We start from the raw sequence: 21,656 nt of genomic DNA on the forward strand, positions 1-21,656 counted from the left end.
GGAGAAAAAGGGAAAAGGTTAGAAGGACAAAGATGCAGAGGCTTTTCCTGGACAGTGATCATCATGCACTTGGGATAATTTCCCTCTTTGGTCATTCCCATGAGCCGCATGGCCAATACGTCCCTCCATTTTCCTCTGGGCTCCTAGTGAGCAAGCTGCAGTGCACTGTGGCAAGCTAGTGAATAGCCTTTTACAGGGATGGACCTGTTTTGTTTTGTTTTTTTACTCAAGATGAAAACCTGTTGGGAAAGAAGAAGAAACGCCGTGTACCTCTACCCCAAACACCAACCGAGGCTTATGATAGAGCCAGGGATGGCAACCAGATTTCCGGAGTCCCAAGCTAGTATCTTAACCATGAGGCTAGTCTTTCCCATCAAGGCGTTCTGATAATCAGCCTTCCAAACAGGGGCGGGCACGAAGCCACACAGTTAATGTGCCAGGCCCAGAATCTTAATCTGCCATTTATGCAGCCTTGCAAATGGGGCTAAATTGGGCCTAAACCTGACATGGGTATGTAGGTGCAAAGTGAAAGCAGCTGTCCCCAGTTAAGCCACCTCTAAAGGGCCAGGCACAGTGATACTCCCTCTGTTCAGAGATGTGTCACCAGGGGCACGAGCTACTTCAAATACAGTGTGAGGGTGTAGGCAATGGGTGGGGACACAGCCTTGTCCTCTGTCTATTGGTCAGCTGAGCTGGCCTGGATGTTAGGTTTAAGCTTTATCAGAGAGTTTAAAAGACACTCCACACTTTCTCTCCCAGAGCAAGATGCTACTCAGACGTGAGTAAGGGTAGCAGGACAGGGAGCTGGATATCGGTAAACTAAAGTCTGAAGGAAACATTTCTAGATTTGGGGGACAGTTCTCCTGCTGATCCCGGCTGTGGAGATCTGTGGCATATTCTGGACCAGTTCTGTATGCAGGTCAGGAAGAGAGGGGGATTTTGCATTTTTTTTTAAGACAGGCAAGATTTTAATGCTTAACTGTGCTCTAAGAGGCCATTTCTGTTTTTAGTATCCCTCGGTAAAACAGTCACTGGTCACACGTGAGCCCTAGTGCTAGCGTTACATAATTAACAGCTACTCTGAGCTTCTTCTATTCCCAAGCTGCTGCTTTTCCAAATGCTTTTTTCAGCTTTTGGCAGACTCAAAAGAGCACTTGGCAGCATTTAAAAAATGATTTGGAGACCAGATAGGCAGGAAGAAACAGAGGTGGTAAAACTCTGTGTGTGTGTGTGTTTGCATGTGTGCCTGAAAGTGAACATATGCATTTGTGCACGCAGGCAGGCACATGCAAATGTGTGTGTGGGGGGGGGAGGGCTCGGCATGCGAATGCATGTGGTTATGTGATGTTCCAACAGGGAATGACTGGTGGGAAGCTGGATGCACTTTTGGCGAGGTTGTTTGTTGTCAAGGAAAGGTGGGCAGTTGTAAAATATCTGAGACTAGTCAGGGAGAGAGACACTTTCGATCACAGAACAAAAATGACACTTTAATGTTCAGTTCTACTCTGAAAATGAATTTGAAGAAATGGGCTCATGGGATTCTACATTTATGGTGCCTGAGTGACTCCATAGCAAAAGTGCTTAGTTTACAAGTAAAAAGATGTTTTTTTCTAACCACCTGTCCTACAAACAGCCTTAGGATTCAAAACTCAAGCCAAGTTCTTTCTGGCTTGTGCATCAGCATCAATAATAAATATTCTGCAACCAGATGCTGCCCTCAATTACAACTGGGCAAGCCTATTGCTTTCAGAATATTTCTATTCAGAAACTTTTCGGAACAGAATGTATATTAAGGGCCCTATCCCCATATCCAATCTGAGCTCATTGCAGGATGGAGGCATAAGTGCTTGCTTTTTGCCTTGTGGTTTTTTTCATCCCCCTTAATGGAGTTATTCTTAAATTCATAGTTGATCGAAAATATTCCTGTGGGATTCCTTTGGGACTTTTCACTCACACTCTACCAGTTCTGCATTCAAGATAACATGGAAAACCCATGACCTTAGTTCTAGCCATGTCATTTCACTAAGGACTTGTCTACACCAGAAGGGTTTTATTGTTATAGTTATACTGGTATTGTTAAACCAGCAAAACCCTCCTAGTATCGACACAGTTAGATCGGTATAAAAGTGCTATATCGTTATTACTGCATCTACACTTGGGCTTTTACTGGCATAGTTTATTGGTTAAAAAAAAATCACACCCCTAACCAACATAGCTATACCCGTAAAACATTTAAGAGTAGACCAGGCGTCTGAGATTGATTAGAAAATAGATTCACTGTGGTGAGTAATCTGAAGATGACAGTATTATTTGTTATTCATAGAGTCTCTCTGGAGAAGTGAGATTTGGTGTTTTATAGTGTTATTAATCCCCAAGTCACATGTACATTTAGGAGACAATTATGTGCTCTTTGAGTCATTTCCAAAAAAATGTATCTTATACCCAGACCTGTTCATGGGTCCTACTGTTGCCCATCAGATGAGTTCAGATTTGACATGGCAAAGTCACTTTCATAATAAAGGTTCCTGCACATACCCAGACCTTTTAACTATCCATTCACCACTAAAACTGCATAACAAGACTTAGCTCTTACAGGGTGCTTTTCATCCATGATCTCAAAGCTCTTTTTAAAGGTCAAGCAGTATCATTCCCATTTTAGAGAGGAATAAACTGAGACCAGGAAAAAAGAAAAATGACTTGCCCAACATCACACACACCAAGTCAATAGCAGAGCCAGCACTAAAACCTAGGCCTCCTTCCTACAAAGAGAGTGGGCAGGCGCTTGAGAAAAGCTTATATTCTCTCCTGAGTATTTGAACTATAACCTGAAGGATTGCTGGCATCCAAAAGCCAGTATTCTCATGAATGCACTGGTGAAGGGGGCTGGTGGAAAGTCCTTTCTCAGGAGCTCTCTCAGCACCTAAAAACAGATCTGGGAAGAGTCAAATGGTGATTTACTGTTCAAAGGGGGGGGGGGGAAGAAATTGACCAATTTATAAATGCAAGATAATCCCTTCCTCTTCTACTATAGCTTTTTAACTGTAGTTCACTTTGAAAACCCACATTAAGGGAAGTAATCAGCCAGTGATTAATTACAGAAGGCAAACTAACCTGTGACAAAAGTCAGACCGAATCCTTTAGGAGGGACTTAATGCCATTATTTTTTGTCCATATTGACTTGGATTTTGTTCACCTATCTTAGGCTCTGTAACAGATTCCCCATATAAGAGATGGCTAAATTTGCAGGAGCAGGTAATTCAAATGGATGGATTGACCTGCCTGAGTGCTAAGGATAAAAGCCCCAGAAGGAGCAGCAGGTGTCCGTGGTGCGGGACATTTATTTGAGAGAGACAGATTGACACAGGAGGATACTGGAAAGGAAAATCAGAGGAAACACGTTTGCTTTAATTTGACTTTTAACACCCCCCAGTCACTGGACAACAGTTGGTATGGTGATGATCTAAGGAAAACTGCAGGACCACTCAAAAATGCTATTGTAATATACCAAGATTATAGAGAAGAAAATAAAAATTCTACAGAAAAACAACAGAAATCATTAATTTCCTTTTCCTTTTTTAATCTATGATTTCAGAGGAGTCTAAATCACCGGTTGTGCTTAAAAGCCAATGGAGCAAAAGACATGGAAGAGTACCTTGCCATATTTTTTACATTTAAGGCCTCAGACAAGGGTTCTGACTGGATGTTTTCTACAATAACTTCCATAGTAATGAGTAGTATGTTTCCTAAAAAACATCAGCAGTGACTTTTTTTTATGTGGTAGGGGAAGTATCTTATAAAATATTTCTTCTCTTTATTCCATATAATAAAAAGCAGAAAGGGGAGAAGGAGTTTATTTCCCCACCCCTCACACTGAATCAAACCCAGAGCCACTAGAGCAGTGGTTCTCAACTTATTGCGCATTGTGGGCTGCATATGTGGCCCACAATGTGTTACCTGGGCCGCAGGGGCCGGGTGGGAGGGCAGTGGCAGCCTGGACCCCGACCCTGAACCCAGGACCCCTGCCACGCGGCTGCCCCAGACTCCCGCCACGTGGGGCGGGCCGGCTGCCCCAGTCCCAGACCCCGAAGCTCACAGGGCCGGACGGCTTCCTCACGGGGCCAACCAGGAACCCTGGAGCTCACGGGGCCCCCCGGCAGCCCCAACCCTGAACTCCCGCCATGTGGGGTGAGTCAGCATCCCCAATCTCGACCCCGCTACGCTAGGTGGCAGGGCAGCCAAGCCGGACCCCTCCACACTGGGCAGCCGGGAACCTGAATTTGAACCAGCACGCAGGTCGGCCTTTCGCACACAGCTGAGCTGGGCTGTAGCTATGTGCTAATTGGGCTGCGTGCGGCCTGCAGGCAGTGGGTTGAGAACCGCTGCACTAGAGAAATCAAAATGTTTTTGCTTCTTCTGTTGCTTGTGCAACTTCCAGGCATCTTAAACGTTTTCTCCCCTTCCACCAGCTTAAAGGCTCATTTTTAAAATGTGCTCTGCTTTCCTTGTATCTGAGATCAGTTCTACAAAGAGAAGAGCATTCATATATCATGCAAGGGACCCTTTCAAGCTCAGCTCAGAAAAAAGGAGTGGCAATAAAAATGCCATTAAATCTTCCGACCAAGCCCAGCCCTGCCTTACTAAAAATGCTCCAAAGGAAATTTAACAGTAACAAAAACTTCTCCAAAATGGCAGAAATCATTGAAAGCCCTCCGATTCTCACACCAGGGCTGAGCACCTGCTGAGTTAGCCTTTTACTGTCCCCAAATTCAAAAATATAACGCAATATTTATCGCTAATTTTAAAATATTATTCCGATGGCTTTAAATCTCAAGCAAGGTAAGGACCACAGGGGAAGAGGCAAAAGCTTCAGCAGCCATCTTTTTTCTAGTGACCAGCAGATCAAGGGTTGGGGAGCAACAGAGACTGAACCTAGGATGGAATAAAGTTGTGTTTCAGTGGAATGTCCATTGTTATCAGGGCCGGCTGGGGACCCCATAGGCCATTCATTCCTGTAAAAGATGATTATGGTGCCAGGCACTAAAATAAATGAACAAATAATAAAAAGCTCAACTCTAGTGCTTTTATATATGGAGTAGTCCAAAGCTGCATACTTACACTTTACACTCATGGAGTTTGTTTCATCCATAGATCTCAAAGCACTTTATAGAGAGAGCGACATTTTATCATGCCCATTTTACAAATGGACAAAACTGAGAACCCCAGAGAGATGGTGACTTGCCCCAAATCACACACACTAAGCCAGTGTCAGAGCCAGCCACTAAAACCTAGCTTCTCTGAGTCCAAGTTCATTGCAGCAACTGCTGTATACAAAAAATATCATTTCCCTATCTCCATCTTGCCTTCATGTAAAGCAAAGTTACCAGTGCTTTCTGGCAAATCTTTCTTCAGTTCCCTTATGTCCTCAGTCACAAACATTACTTTCATTCTATTCTATAATCCTTCTTCATTTGCCATTGATAGAACTAATGCATGTGACTATCACATTTATTATTTCTCATGAACATACCAGATGCGACAGGCTTTGCTATCAACTAACGCTGTTGCACTGTGAAAAATGAGAGATCTGGAGTATAAAAAAATTGCGTACGCTCCCAGTTTTATAATATTGTTTCTGACACAATAACTTCCTGAATCAATGGCTGGTTTATTATTCTAGGCACTTTTTAAAAAAATGATGAGAATATGATGCCCAAACAATATATCTTTTCAATCAATAACAGTCAGGATATCTTGTATTTTTCTGTAGAGATACGGTGCTCAGGGAGTCTCCAATCTTCTCTTCATTTTCTGGGAGAATTGTCAAGACAAGACATCTCTGTTACCACCCTGAAGACATGACGGATAATCCTGTGACAGTTGCTTCAATGAAAAGGAATGTTCTTCAAAGGTGCTTTTAAGAGTGTACTCTGCTTATACATGAATATAAGCGTACAATGGTATTGAGTAGAGCTGGCTGAAACTCGGGATTTCTGGTTCATGGGAAATGTCAGTATTTGGAAATATAGTTTCATTCCAGGCTCTCAGGGCTACCAACTTGGGAGTTAAGCAGCATAGGGACCCAGCTGTCCTCAAATACCGGAAGCTCTGCTTCCACCCTAACTGGCTGGTGCTGGCTTGGAGCAGTCCACCTGCAGTCTCCAGCAGCCCACAAGAAAATGAGGCAGGCTTCCATCAGAACCCTGCCTGTGATTCATCAAAAGTGCATCAGACCAGAGATATTCCTGCAAAACATTCTGAGTGCGACAAATTGGGCATTTCCTCTCTATTATTGAGGTTGTGTTAGTTGTTGGCTTGAATTGTCCCCTCTGTATGACAATCAGTGGAAATGGAGTCAGAGGGCTCATGTTCCCTGGAGGAGCTATTGTTGAGGAGACACCAGGAAAACAAGAAATGCAGGAGTTAGGCTGGAAGTAACTCAGCCATGTGAACAGAACAGTGCACAGGGTTTAATGAATTTCCACTTGTTCAACTCTTCTGCACTCAGCTTCACGCTTTGCTAATGAAACATGGTGGCGGCATCTGAGCAGTGAGTTCTCTGAAGTGCAGCAGCTGGCAGCGTGAGCCATGGCACTCAGTCTGAAGCCACCCAGAGCCCTGGATTTGCAACACCAAACCTAGTCCAGCGATGGGCCCAGTGGAAGGAAGAGTTTAAGCTGTTCCCAGACCCAGCCATGGGGGAGGATGACAACAGCAGGAGAGTAACCTGTCCTGAATCAGGGAGTCTCTCAAGTGCCCCTTGGGGAATACGGCCATACAAGCCATGGATCTGATCAGAGTGCAGCATCAGAATTTTATAGCTGCCGTTTCAGAAGCAAAAGGGAGTCCCCTGAACTATGGAGACAATTTTAAAAGCCTATGGGGATGTTTCAAAGTTGACAGATGCCTTGAAGAAAAGCTGCAACTGGAAGTAGACCCCATAGCGGAATTTATCACGAAGGAAAATTCCAGTGGCAATATGTAATCCAGTATGCAAGGAGCTAGAAAGTCTGAGATTATAGGTGTCTCATACCACTGGTAGAGGCCAGTACAGCCTGGGTAGGCAGCATGGTGTGGTATAGAAGCCATCAGGAAAATTACGCAGCTGCATAGACCCAAAGCGACTGAAAAGATGCCACTATCTATAATTGATGACATCTTGCCAGAACTCTCCAGAGCCAGAATCCTTACGATCTGTGATATAAAGAACTGGTTTTGGCATATATGCCGGAATAAAGAGTCTAGGATGCTGACAACCTTTGCAACACCATTTGGTCTCTACAGATGGCTGTGCATGCTGAGGGACATAAGAGGTGTTCCAGAGAAGACTCACTCAATTGCTGACAGGAATGACTGGTGTGAAAATATTTACAGATGGTATCCTCATTGTAGGCAAAAGAAGTAATGATACTGATGCCAAAGGAGACCATGACAGAGAAGTATAAGCTCTTCTTCAGCGATGCAGTGACAAGAACATAACATTCAACCCAGAAAAAAACGTGACTTGTGAGGTGACGTATATTGGACATCTGCTCACAGCAGAGGGACTGACAGCAGAGCCCAAGAAGATCAAAGCAGTTATAGACATGCCAGCTCCAGTGGATGTGAAAGGGGTACTGTGCTTCATAGAAGTGATATATTTTCTGTCCAAATTCTGTCCACACCTGGCTGCAGTACCACAACCCGTACATTAACTCAGAATGTTGACTGGGTATGTCCCCAACAGCAAGCATTTGACATGCTGATGCAAATGATATTGGATACCCCTGTGTTGAAGTACTATTAGCCAGAAGTGCAACTTGGCACTCCAGTGTGATGCATTAGAGAAAGGATTGGGTGTAGCTCTTTTGCAGGAGCAGCCGGTCGCTTATGCCAGCAGACTCCTGTCAGAGACTGAACAGCGGTACGATGGCTGTGGTATCTGGAGTGAAGCAATTCCATCAGCACACCTGTGGCCACCCAGTAATAGTACAATCAGGGGTGCCAAACAGACACTGATGGAACAAAAGACCAAAATCTGCTACCAATGAGGGGTGACCTGTTGCAGCCAGAGGGATGGAGACGTCACTGAGATGAGCTGGCTAATGATCTGAGAAAGCAGGCACTAGAGTATGACAAGTCAGCCAAGGATTTACCAGCCTTGGAGACAGGCACTCTGAAAGGATATAGCCATTACAGAGACATGGAATGGACTAAAGGAGTGGTGAGGGTTGTAGTGGCACCCAGGGTCATAAGAGGTGACTCCACAAGAGGGACAAGTGATCCGAAGGAACAGGAGACATGAGCCAGCAGACACAAACCCAGAGACACAGAGATTATCACAGAATGGAGAGGGAGAGAACTCTTCAGAGGCCAACTCCATGAAGAGGGAGGACTCCAGAGAGAGAGTTTTGCTAGACTCGCAGATAGAGAGAGTTTCCCCAACAGGCAACCACAATGGGAGTGACCTATCTCAAAGCCTGGGTAACCAGTTGAGTCTGTGGTAAAGATAAGACTCCAACTTGGCTATGTACCAGCACCTCAGGCCAAAATGGGGATCTGGGCATCAATTATTTGTTTTTAATGTTTATATTAAAATGTTTATAAAATTGGGAAGATGTATCATGATCAGTGGAACTGGAGTCAGAGGGCCAATGTTCCCTGGAGGAACTTCTATTGAGGACACCAGAAAAACAGAACACAGGGAGTTAGGCTGGAGGAAACTCAAGCACACCGACAGAGCAGGGCACAGGGTTAATTGTTCAACTTAACCTGCATTCAGGTTCACTCTTTGCTAATTAAACACCCTCGTGTGGAAAAACCTTTAGAAGGGGATCCTGGGTGAGAAAATTTAAGCAAGGAGATGCTCCCCTATCATTCTATTAGACAGGCTCTGTCCTCTTCTGCTACAGAAGAGGATGGAGCTCAGTTGGTGGTAGCAGTGGTGAGACATATATTTAGGAGGAATTTCCTAGTGTAGACAAAACCAGTGTGTAATATCACTTCTCTGGGCCAAAGTTTTCCCATGTGTAAAAGAGAGATGAATATATTCACCTCCTGCACAGGAGGGGTTGGAGGTTTAATTAATATCTGGAAGCCATTTTGATGGTAAAAACTACATAATATTTTGGTTTGTTTCTTCCTGCTCTGAGTCCTGCCAGGATCCCTTTTATACCATTTGGCTTATAGTTGTATGGTGCTATTACAGAATTTCAGTTTCTGCATTCATCACATTTGTTAAATATATATATATGGAGATATACCTATCTCATAGAACTGGAAGGGACCCTGAAAGGTCATTGAGTCCAACCCCCTACCTTCAGTGGCAGGACCAAGTACTGATTTTGCCCCAAATGGCCCCCCTCAGGGATTGAATTCACAACCCTGGGTTTAGCAGGCCAATACTCAAACCACTGAGCTATCTCCCCCCCCCCTTGTCACCTGTTTCTCTACTAAGGGGAAACATTTTAAAGGGAGCATCTGCTAGATGGGTTATATTTTTATGCCTAATCTTTACATTTTAGGTCATCAATACCATGCTCAAATATTTTCAGTGTTCTGTGTCACTAATATAGACATCAGATACACAAATTCTATTCCTTTCCCCCAATATTCAGGAGGTAATCCCTTATTTCTCACAATCACATGTAATTTAGGATTAGACCACTGATGGGTTAAGATGTGAGTGCCTCAAGAAGCAACTGAAATAGCTCTGAAGACTTCATTTTGTATGAGCATGATATTGCTTGGAGTTTTTTTAGATTATCATCAGAGCTGCAAACAGCCTGTTCCATTTTGAGTTTATTGGAGGTCCTTTCTTGTTCTTGCTGTGCAATGCTCTACATAGATGAATAAGCAAGAATCTGTAACAGCCGAGCCCAGTATTATTAAGCAGGCTCAAGTTCTATTGTCAGTTATACTGGGGTTGCACCAATAGAACTGAGAGCAAAATCTGATGTAGAGTTCAGAAAATTAACCTCTGTTCCTTGTCTGCCACTCCTATTTTGTTAGATTAGCCCTTATTTGCAGTGTGGTATGCTACAGTAATAGTCCAAAACATCACAGTTTAACAGCAGGGATACTGTAGCGTTTGAGTCCACTCCTCTAAAATACAATACTATAACCTTTCTAAGAGAAGTTACTTTTGCTTTTAGAAGACTTATTCTGATAAATACAGTGGGCCAAATTTTGCCATCAGTTACGCTCATGCAAATTCATTGTCTTCAATGCAGTTGCAGAAATGTAAATTTAATTCAGTGCTTTATGGGCTGTAAATTTCCTATTAACTAAATTCTAGCATGCCAGTAAGTGTAGACAAATGCAACAGCTATTGTGTTCCCAGAAACAGTTCACATGGCGTTCAGTGTGTATTTCACAGGTCATTGGTTGCCCAGTGCAGCCACACAGAGGCACTCCCTTGCTCCTCTGCACTGTCTACACACCCCACAAGTCACAACGTGGGGGAGAAGTCTCTTCAAGGCCATGAGTCCCCTGTCCTGTGCAGGGTGTGGGCAGGCAAAGGTGGGAATGGACAGAGACTTGGCTCCCCCCCCCCTCCATCTCTCAATGTGCTACCAGCAGGGCTGAGTCTGTGCAGGGGAGGGGGAGTACATCTCCCATTATTGTCAATGGCAGTTCTGCATGTGGAACAAAGGGGAAATGTGGCCCTTAGTCTTTAAAACCTCACAGGCAGAATAGGTCTGCTTTATTTCCTAACATTTGAGATATATATAAAAGTCCTGTGTTGTGATATCAAATATCAATCTTATCACCGGCCTTGGTCCAAACTCTAAACCTAGTTCAAGTCCACCAAATGGCACCAACCTTAATGCAAGCCCAGGGCCACATATCAAGCCCCACCATAACCCTAGCTTGGATCCACAAAATTGGCCCGAACACTATCCCTAGTCCAGGGCCACCTATGAAACCTAAGCCCAGCCCAGGGTTGCCTACTGGCCCCAACCCTAACCCTAGTTAGGGAAACTTACATAGCCCAACTCTAAGCCTAGCTTGGGGCCACCTACTAGCCCTAACACTAACCCTATCCCAAGGCCGCACAATAATCCAACCCTAATTGTAGCTCTACTCCTAGCCCTACTCTGGGGCAACTGATCAACCTCAACCCTAATCCTAGCCTAGATCAACCAACTGGCACCAACCCTAATTCTAAAGTGGTTGTATCATTTTCAATAGTAAGTAAAATTGTATCAGTGGGGACTTGGTATCTTTTTAGCAATAAAGTGTTTGTTTTTCATCTTTTAGCAAATAAAGCATTCACTAACTCCTACTGGTGTAGGTTAAAAGTGAGTTTGTGGTTCTACATGAAATAAGTTAGGTGATCTCCGCCTAGTCTTCAGAGATAGGATTGTGTGTCAGGAACTACTACACATAAAACCCAACTGGAATCTATGGAAGTGGTGCAGAGAAAGCCAAAGGCAGAATTTGGCACATATTGCACCACCATTTAATACAAGCAGCTTTTGAGTGAGAGGATCACAGGGCTCTCACAGTGATACGCATCCATTTTTCACATCTCAACCCTCTAATAAGGAATTCAATGAAATTATATGTAAATAAGTTATTTTTTTAATGGTCCCGTTCTGTGCTCTAAGATTCTCCTAATGTGCCTGCTCTGCTCAAAACAAGGCAAAACACAATTAGACCAATAGACGAAGTACTTTTAGCCCAGCATTTATTTTGAAATTGAGGGAAAGGACTTTTCAAGAGGAAAGGAAATTTTACGGGTGAAGTAAAACCGGGATAAAGGAGATGGATTACAGTGAGGAGGCAGAGAGGAAGAGAATAGAGAATGTTGAATTCAATCTGCCTTCTGAGGGATACAGGCCTAAAGCAGTGTGGCTTAATGTGTAAAACTTTAATTTGCTTTATCTGAAATCAGGTTTAGGTTAACAAGATCTTAAAAGCCCCTCTATCCTTAGGCCCTGTAAAAGTAAAGGCAATCTTTCACCCCAGTTAAGTCACTGTCAATCCCTAATTTTTTGCTGTGGTCCAGAGGCCCTAAGATTATATTAAGGAGCGCTGAGTGAGTGAGATGTGTGAGTGGGCTAAAAACAATGAGAGTTATCCCTAAGCCATAAATCACATCCATGGAAGTGGTGAGGTCTTAGTGGATTAGGAGCCAGATAAACCCCTTCATCGTTAACGTAGAGGAGAGGGTTGAAGCCCTTTCCGTGGAGGCACCACATGTTGGTCCCATGCTCTTGTATTTCTGAAAATAAAGCCCATGTTTGTGGTTTAGGATAGTTATTGAAAAACATCTGCCAGTTGGAGGGGAGTCTCCAGAAGGGACCAGAGATTAAGCTTGACTCCACACAATCAGGTTTGGAATGTGCTGTTGGGGCATGAGAGCTGTGATTCCCCAAATTGCTTAGAAAATCTCTGGGGAGGTGCTCTGGGATGTAACAAGCTCAAATCACAACTTTAAAGCTCAAGGTCAAGGTGGAAGAGGTGTTCCTCTCAGGTCACCACAATGGCTGATGCCCCAACTTTCCCGGGACTAGTCCTAAGGAAAGAGGAGACCCAGACTTCCACAGACCAGCCAAACCAGCTGCCCAGAGGAATCCCACTGGCCAGCATATGGTATTGACCACAGCCAACACCACCTAGTCCCCTATACTGTAACCCCTGACTCTGAAGCTCTAAAGACCAAGCAAGTCAAAGAGCAGAACCTTTTTCTTAGATAAGTAACATTATTCCTTTTTGTTTCTTATTTTAACACAATCCTGGGGATGCCTGCAGTTAATTTACTGATTTTTCTAACTTTTTTGAAGGGTGAATGTGAGTGTATGTGTTTAGGTAGTAGCACATGAATATAAATTTATATTAGAAAGGCCCTATTAATCATATACCAACCCAAATTCTAAGCAGATCCTACCCCGCATCAAAAGGTGTCACCCTGAGTTCTTAAAGGTGTCCAGATTAAATCACTCTGCCCAAAAGGGAAATCACAAATGGCTGACCACTGCTGTACTGAAAGTAGAGAAATTAGCTGGGCGGGGGGAAATGGAACACATCAGTCAATCAACACTTAGTGGCATTTCAGGACTGAGAAAGAGACTACATCTCCTTACATGTCTGGGATGAGTATGTATAAGGATGCCTCACATATTACAGTGATCTCATGATTTTATTATAGACATTATATGTCTTGACCAGGTGTCGATTTCATTCCATATTCTTGTCAATGTATTAATTCCATTTTATGTTACTGTTAATTCATCTGTTTATCAGTTTGATGCTGACTGTGATCTGAACTGAATCATTGCACTGTCTGATTTTTAATTATTTAGGGAAGTAGAGTAATTTAGGAAGTAATATGCTTATTTAGTTTTATATTTTGTCTGCTTATTATCTTAATAAAACCCATAAAAAGTACATTGAATTGGGTTCTCCACAAAATGCTGGCAAGGCTCAAACAAACTAAAGGGAAAGGTACTTTAATAAAAACATTGATGAGCCACCTGGTGCTGCCCCTAATTTAATAATTATGTCCCTCAATGGCCTTGTGTGGAATTCCAATGGGAAATGGTGAGATCCAGATAGCTAGGTTTCTAAAACAACCAGAAGTAAGATGGAAACGACATGTGGCTATAACTGCGCCTTCCAGCACAAAGTCATTGGGCCCTGTCAGATCAGTGCTTGTCATACAAGTGAAATATCAGCCTCCTCAAATGTGCAGTGGTGCCATCCGGCACATTAACAAGAAAATCCTCATATAGTGTAGCACATTTCTTTTTTAACTTTGACCTTGTTAACAACTGCAGAGTTATTTGCATTCTGCTGTTCGGGTGTCAGCTGAGGATTGAGGAATACCTAGGAACTGTTCTTCATGAAACACTTCCTGGAGGAAAAGTGGGGGGGGGGGGGGGGGAGAGAGAGAGAGAGAGAGTGTGTGTGTGTGTGTGTGTGTTTTCAACTCAACATTCCACATCAGGAATCCTTAAAGATCATCTCCTTTTTGTCAGGTAAATAGTTATGGAGCACTCCCATCAGAAACCACATTGCTTCGTATGTTTATGGTAGTATTAACAGCAACGTATTGATGCAAAGCCAAAGCAAATAACAGCCATTACTGCCACTAAGAAGACAACTGACAAGGCCTAAAGGGTTCAAGAAAGCAGAGTGCTTCCCAAATCACTCAAAATCCTTCTGCTGGCTAATCAAGTGAGCTTCACGTTTCATATAGGTAAATAGATGATTCCATATTATATTGTTTCCTCTAATCCCGTCTCAAAACATATTAGCTGGAACTGACCCATGAATCTCAACTCAGGGTCTCTTCTGCATTCGGTAGTCACAGTATAGTTCCCACTGGAACTAAATGCAAACCCAATTTGAACCGCAGCAACAACAAAAAAGCCACCAGTGATGTAAATACTGGCAGAAGGCAAGACTCTGAAGGAATATCGAAGGGCTTGATCCAGTTCCCATTAAAGTCAAAGGCTTCCACTGGTTTAAATGGGAGTTGGATTGGTCCCTAAATCCCCAAATAAGAGAAGTGTTTGATATACTGCATATTGCAGGACAAAGCTAGAAGCTTGCAGGTTCTTTGCATGCAGACAGGGAGAACGAAAATAGGCCTTAATTTAGCAAAGCAGTTAATCGGGTGCTTAAATATATCCTTATTCAGGAAAGTATTTAAGAATGTGCTTAATTTTAAGCATGTGGTTAAGTCCTATTGTTGCCGGTGGGCTTTAAGCACATGCTTAAGTGGTTTGCAAATAGGGATGATGAACTGGCATCACAGACACTAATCTAGCAAATAATCCATGGGAACATGATTTCTCTGGGTCAAAGTCTGTGCAAGAATTCAGAATCAGGGCATGGAGTGATACAGACTTCTCAAACGCTGGTTTTCAGCATTTGTTTTAGTAGACATTAGAATATAGACATTAGATAAATAATTATTCCGGGAAAGATTTCAGCAAACATTCAGGTGTATAAATCCATTAACAGAAGTTAAGAAGGCCTAACATGTTGAGATTAATACTCTCAATTTACAAATGCAGCTCATTGCAATCCAAACTGGCTCTGAACATGACACATGTAACTAAGAGAGACAGTCAATTAATTCACAGCAAACTGACTGATCAACAACTGATGGAAACATCAGGTGCATTTTATGGACATATCAGAGATACTCAGGTTAAAAGTCACAGGAAGTCAAATACTGAAGTCTTTTCTCAGTCCTTATGCAAGCAGAGCTCCCATTGTTACAGGTATCAGAAATAGGTATTGTGAGCTTTCTCAGAACGTAGTGGATAGGGGTGGGCATGCTGATTTTTAAATAAAGATCTTTTCTCCCAAGAGTATTTCCAACATTTAAATTAAAATATATTAACAAAAATCCAGAGTTTTAAAGGTGACTGGCAAAGATTTCATTATAGATTAGGCCCGTGTCCTTTTTTGCTTCTTTGTTACTAATAAAAAAGCCTGAAAATGTTTTTCTTCTGCAGTTTTGTGTTTGTTTGTTTGTTTGTTTTGGGGTTCTTTTTTAAACCTTAGAAATATCAAATCTGGTCTTCCCTGGATTTGCTGGAGAACTTCTGGGAGGTCCCAGGGATGTCTATTGTGAGGTCCACACCTTAATAGCCTGGGTGATGATGTTGAATCTTTGAGAAAGACTACCTTTTTACAAAATATTAATTAGTCACTGGAATTAAATAGTGTGGCAAACCCAGGACAAACAGCTACAAAAGGGGGGGGGTAGTAATTAGTCCCAGGGGGTTAAAAGGCCTCTCCCACTCCACTGAGGAGAGATAACCACGGGGAAATAAGGTGCAGCTGGAAAAGGGGTTACCAGGGAACTAATTAGGTTCAGCTGGCTCCAACTGCTTGAGACCTTTTTAAACCCTCCCCCGTGTGGAAGGGGGGGGGGAGTGAGAGAAGCAGGGAAGCTGCCAGTAAGCTAGGAGCAGCAAGGCTCTGAACCATTCCAGCAAGGAAGGCTGCACTCTGTCCACAGAAGGGAAGAAAAACAAGCACAAGGGACTGACTGAGGGAAGGAATAGCCAGACCCTGTGCTACCTACGAGGATTTGCTTTGCCCAAGCCTGAGTCTCCAAGGCTAAAAAGGACTGAGCCTGCTGAGGAGAAGAAGGTACTTTGCCACAATAGGTGTTTAAAAAAAAAAAAACCCAGCAAAACCCAAAATGCTTGAAGCAGTTTGGATAAAAGTCTTTTCCCCTCTCATTTGCTCTTTTGGCCTTTTTGGCGTCATCATTTCACTAGTTCTCCAGTCAGTATGGTCTTCCAGCCTATACAAGACCTGCATTTCAAAATGAAAAAGGAGCAGAAAAAAAACCCTTAAAAAAACTACCAACATCTTTACATCCTTTCTTATACATCATGAAGAAAAAAAAATGGGGCACAAGTCCAGTTTTCTTTTCTTTGCAGATTGCCTTTAAGCAGTCTGAATAAAAATCTTTTACAGTTAATCAGGTTTCACTTTCTTGGTACTTACAGTGTTATCCTACTAGTTCTCCAGCCATCACAGAGTCCTCCAGACCTGAATTTCTGATGTAAATAAACAAACAGAAAAAAAACCTTTCTATTAAAAAGCCCCTTTCAAGACTTCTTTTTACTTAATAAAAAAAGTCTGACTTGTGTGTGTGTGTGTGTGTGTGTGTGTGTGTGGCACGTCCCCTTTAAGAAGAAGTCATTTTTAGATTTGTAACCAAACAAACATGTTTACAATCCAAGAGACATTGATAAATCACTGGAAAGAAAACAGTTAGGTAGAATGATGTCAATCCAATCCTAATCTTCTCACTGAGGGCACTACTGGAAATAAATCATAAGATATAATGTTAATTCATATACTGCATCTGCAAGGTTGGAGTTTGGGGCTGTGGACGAGAGGTCTGGTTAATTGAAAACAAACAATTTATACCCCAATAGGAACCCAGCATATTTAATTTTTTTCTTCTACCACGAAAGAGTATTTTCCAGGAATGGTGTTATTTTCTTCAGCTTTCTAATGGTGAAAATACGTGGGGGAAGGAGAGAATGGATCTGTGCACTGTGAATACCTCTCACCTTGCTGGGAAGCCCTAGCCTATCACTCAATTGCCGAATAAATCACTGTTATACAATGAGGGATACACATGCTCTGCAGAAGCAGGCTTGCTAAACCATCAGGGTCGGTGGCAGAACAATGAGAACACAGCAACTGCAGTCACATTATAAATGCCATTCTGAACAAGATCCCAATTTGGGAGGACTATAATGAGTCAGTTTATCCATCACACTCACTCTCACTTTCCCAGAATGAAGAACTATGAAATTATCATGTTTCTAATCATGACGTATCCAAATGGCTTATTTTGATAATGCATCTATTGCAGACATAATAGACACCGGGAGTGAAATCCTTAGTCTGTTGTCTGTGGGCTTCACAACACATTCCCCTGATGAGCTCGAGAAAAGTTGAAACCTACTCCAATCAGATCACTAATAGCACCATTTCCACCACCAATACGGGGCTCTGTATAAAGACTTTTCCCCATGGATATTAATATCTTTGGGCATCTCACAAACTGGAGTGTGAATGATATATCCTTCAATGCTGACATCAGGGTAACTGGAAAGACTGTGAGTGGGTGGTGTAGACCTTCAAACAAGAGAAGACTGATGAATTTGTTTCTAAGGGTATGTCTACACTACGAGGGTAGTTTGATTTCTCTTTAATCGAATTTGTGGAATCGATATTGCAAAGTCGAACGTGTGTGTCCGCACTAAGGACAGTAATTCGACTTTGTGAGTCCACACTAATGGGGAAAGCGTCGACATTGGAAGCGGTGCACTGTGGGCAGCTATCCCACAGTTCCCACAGTCCCCGCTGCCCATTGGAATTCTGGGTCGAGCCGCCAATGCCTTCTGGGTAAAAAAAAAGGGTAGAGGGTGCTTTTGGGTAATTGTCGTCATCCGTCCGTCACTACCGCCCTCCATCCCTCCCTGAAAGCGCCGGCGGGAAATCAGTTCGCGCACTTTTCCGGTCAGTGACAGCGCGGACGCCACAGCACTGCGAGCATGGATCCCGCTGCGACCATCGCTGCAGTTGTGGCCGTTGTCAACGCCTCGCAGCTTATCATCCACCTTTCCCAGAGGCAGATGCAGATAAACCAGGCGAGGAGGCTACGGCACCGCGGTGAGGGCCTGAAGTCTGAGAGTGGCACAGACCTGTCACAAAGCACGGGACCCAGCGCCGAGGACATCACGGTGACAATGGGTCATGTGGATGTTGTGGAACGGCGATTCTGGGCACGGGAAACAAGCACGGACTGGTGGGACCGCATAGTGCTGCAGGTCTGGGATGAATCCCAGTGGCTGCGAAACTTTCGCATGCGGAAGGGGACTTTCATGGAACTTTGTGAGTTGCTGTCCCCTGCCCTGAAGCGCAATGACACCCGGATGCGAGCAGCCCTGACTGTCCAGAAGCGAGTAGCCATAGCCCTCTGGAAGCTTGCAACGCCGGACAGCTACCGGTCTGTCGCGAACCAGTTTGGCGTGGGCAAATCTACCGTGGGGGTTGTTGTGATGCAAGTAGCCAATGCAATCGTTAAGGTACTGCTCTCAAAGGTAGTGACCCTGGGAAACGTGGAGGTCATCATAGATGGCTTCGCCGCGATGGGATTCCCAAACTGCGGTGGGGCTATAGATGGAACTCACATCCCTATCCTGGGACCGGACCACCAGGCCAGCCAGTACATTAACAGAAAGGGATACTTTTCAATGGTGCTGCAAGCACTGGTGGACCATCGGGGACGTTTTACAAACATCAACGTCGGATGGCCGGGCAAGGTTCATGACGCTCGCGTCTTCAGGAACTCTGGTCTGTTTAGACGGCTGCAGGAAGGTATTTACTTCCCGGACCACAAAATAACTCTTGGGGATGTGGAGATGCCTACAGTGATCCTTGGGGACCCAGCCTACCCGCTAATGCCCTGGCTCATGAAGCCCTACACTGGAGCCCTAGACACTGAAAAAGAACTGTTCAACTACCGGCTGAGCAAGTGCAGAATGGTGGTGGAGTGTGCTTTTGGCCGTCTCAAGGGGAGATGGAGAAGCTTACTGACTCGCTGTGATCTCAGCGAAACCAATATCCCCATTGTTATAGCAGCTTGCTGTGTGCTCCACAATCTGTGTGAGAGCAAGGGGGAGACCTTTATGGCGGGGTGGGAGGTTGAGGCAAATAGCCTGGCATCTGATTACGCCCAGCCAGACAGCCGGGCGATTAGAAGAGCCCAGCGGGACGCGCTGTGCATCCGGGAGGCTTTGAAAGCTAGGTTCCACAGTGAGCAGGGTAACCAGTGACTTTTAAGGCTAGGTCTACACTGCAGCGGGGTTCCGACCTAAGATACGCAACTTCAGCTACGTGAATACCGTAGCTGAAGTTGCGTATTTTAGGTCGGCTTACCTAGCGGTGAGGACGCGGGAAAGTCGACCGCTGCCGCGCTGCCGCCGACTCCGCTGCCGCCTCCTGCCGAGGTGGATTTCCGGAGTCGACGGCAGAGCGATCAGGGATCGATTTTACCGCGTCTTCACTAGACGCGGTAAGTCGATCCCCGAAAAACCGATTGCTACCCGCCGGATCGGCGGGTAGTGAAGACAAAGCCTAAGTTTCTGTACAGAGAAGCTGAACCTGCCCCCGTTTCTTTACCCAGTTAATGTTGACTATCCTCTCCAGTTACAGACCCCCTCCACCCCCTTCCAAAAAAATAAAATAAGTTTTATTTTGTTAATGAACACCGTTGTCTTTAGTACTGTTTTCGTGGGAATGTTTGAAACCTGGGACGCAGACTGTGGTGGGGAGCGGGTGTAGTGTATTGATGCAAATGATCCTTCTAAACTCCAGGAATGACAGGATTCGCAGTGGCGGACTGGTTGTTTCAACGGAGCCTGCCAGCCCTCCTGAGCGGAACTGCGTGTATGTGGGGGCTATGTGAGTTTATGGCAGGGGGAGGAGGGTTACAGATCCCCTGCTGCGTGGCTCTGTGATCCAGGACAAGGACCGCTGCATAAGATTTGTAACTGCCCTCCCCCGCAACAAAGTCACAGTGCAACCCCCCCCCCCCCCCCGCACAGAACATGAAAACCACCTCCCAGACTGACCAGGGTAACTAGTCACTGCACTGTGTATGTGCCCTGCTGCTGGACCTGCCCCCGCCTCTGTACCCTGCTAAAGGTGACTGTCCTGTCCAATTACCAAGCCCCTTCCCCCCCTGCAGACAGACTCTCCCTCAAAAGAACATGACTGAAACAGTAATGAACAGAAACGTATTTTTTATTAACAACCACACATGAAACTGGGGGGTGAAACTTGGACGGGGGCTTGGGTGAGGCGGCCAGGAAAGGACTTTTCAAATTTTGGGGAATGACAGCCTTCTGGTGCTTGAGCAGTCTGCAGGGGTGGAGTGAGAGTTTTCACGGACTCTGCCGCCCCTCCTTCTTTGGACTTTGGGCGAGGGGGTTATGGGACTTGGTGGCGGGGGAGTGCGGTTACTGATAGACTGCAGCGGGGCTCTGTCCTCCTGCCTCCGTTCCTGCAGAACATCAACAAGGTGCCGGAGCGTGTCCGTTTGCTCCCTCAGAAGTCCAAGCAGCGTTTGAGTCGCCTGCTGGTCTTCCTGCCGCCACCTCTCCTCACGTTCCATGTGTGTCCGGTGCATTTGGGACAAATTCTCCCTCCAATGGTTCTGCTGTGCTGCCTGGGCTCGGGAGCAGTCCATTAGTTCTGAGAACATGTCCTCTCGCGTCTTCTTCTTCCTCCGCCTAATGTGCGCTAGCCTCTGGGAGTGTGATGCCAGGCTGGGTTGGGAGACAGTCGCAGATGTGGCTGTGGGAATGAGAAAAAGGTAGTGAATTCCTCCGAAACATAAATGTAGTTGTGAACAAAGAACATAGTCTTTCTCTGTGAACAAGACCATGCACCGCACCTATCACATGTGCACTCAGGACAAGGTCGAATTTTCGGACCTCGCCTTCAGTGCCTGGGGTTTTGCACTGCAGATCTGGGAAGCGTGGCAGGACACCGTAATCTCTGTAGCAGGCAAAGATGGTAAGCCGTAGACTTGTGGCTGCTTAAAACTTTAGTAGTATCACTGGGCTCCTTTCACATTGAAAGCAATGCCAGTCTCTGCTGCCAGCAATCGGCCAAGCATGAACTCTGGCCCTGTCCCACCCCCTCGCAGATGTCCCAGGGAAAGATCCCTGTATGCTGCCCCTCTCCCGCATCCACCGCGTGGCTGCAAACCAGCGGTTACAGTTCTGTAAAGGAACTTGCAAGCAGTCCCAATACTAACAGTCCCCTACCTAATTCAAAGCAGGTCATCATGAGCGACATAACTATCATGAGGATCTTGGACAGCGAGAAGGAAAGGATGCTTCGAGAAAGCCTGCAAAGACCAGGGCCCTATGCCGCCAGGCTGTGCAAGGCAATGATACCGGAGTACTTGCTTGTCTCCTGGCGCGGGAACGTCTCCTACTTCGGAGGACCCAATAAGGCCTCTCTCCCCAGGAACCTGATGAACAGGCTTTCCCATTACCTGCAGGAGAGCTTCGTTGAGATGTCAGTGGAGGATTATTGCTCTATCCCCGGACATATAGACCGGATTTTCATATAGCTGCAGTGGCAGGGACTAAAGAGTGGAGCAGCTTGGG

The 21,656-nt window shown here is 44.9% G+C and overlaps 1 protein-coding gene across 1 annotated transcript in view; it reads right to left on the minus strand.

Moving 5' to 3' along the window:
- Positions 1 to 21,656, minus strand: part of TRPC5 (transient receptor potential cation channel subfamily C member 5) — a 99,473-nt gene that overhangs the window by 41,672 nt on the left and 36,145 nt on the right. The window lies entirely within an intron of this gene.

This window comes from Emys orbicularis, chromosome 9 (assembly GCF_028017835.1).
Source record: "Emys orbicularis isolate rEmyOrb1 chromosome 9, rEmyOrb1.hap1, whole genome shotgun sequence".
Taxonomy (NCBI): Eukaryota; Metazoa; Chordata; order Testudines; family Emydidae; genus Emys; species Emys orbicularis.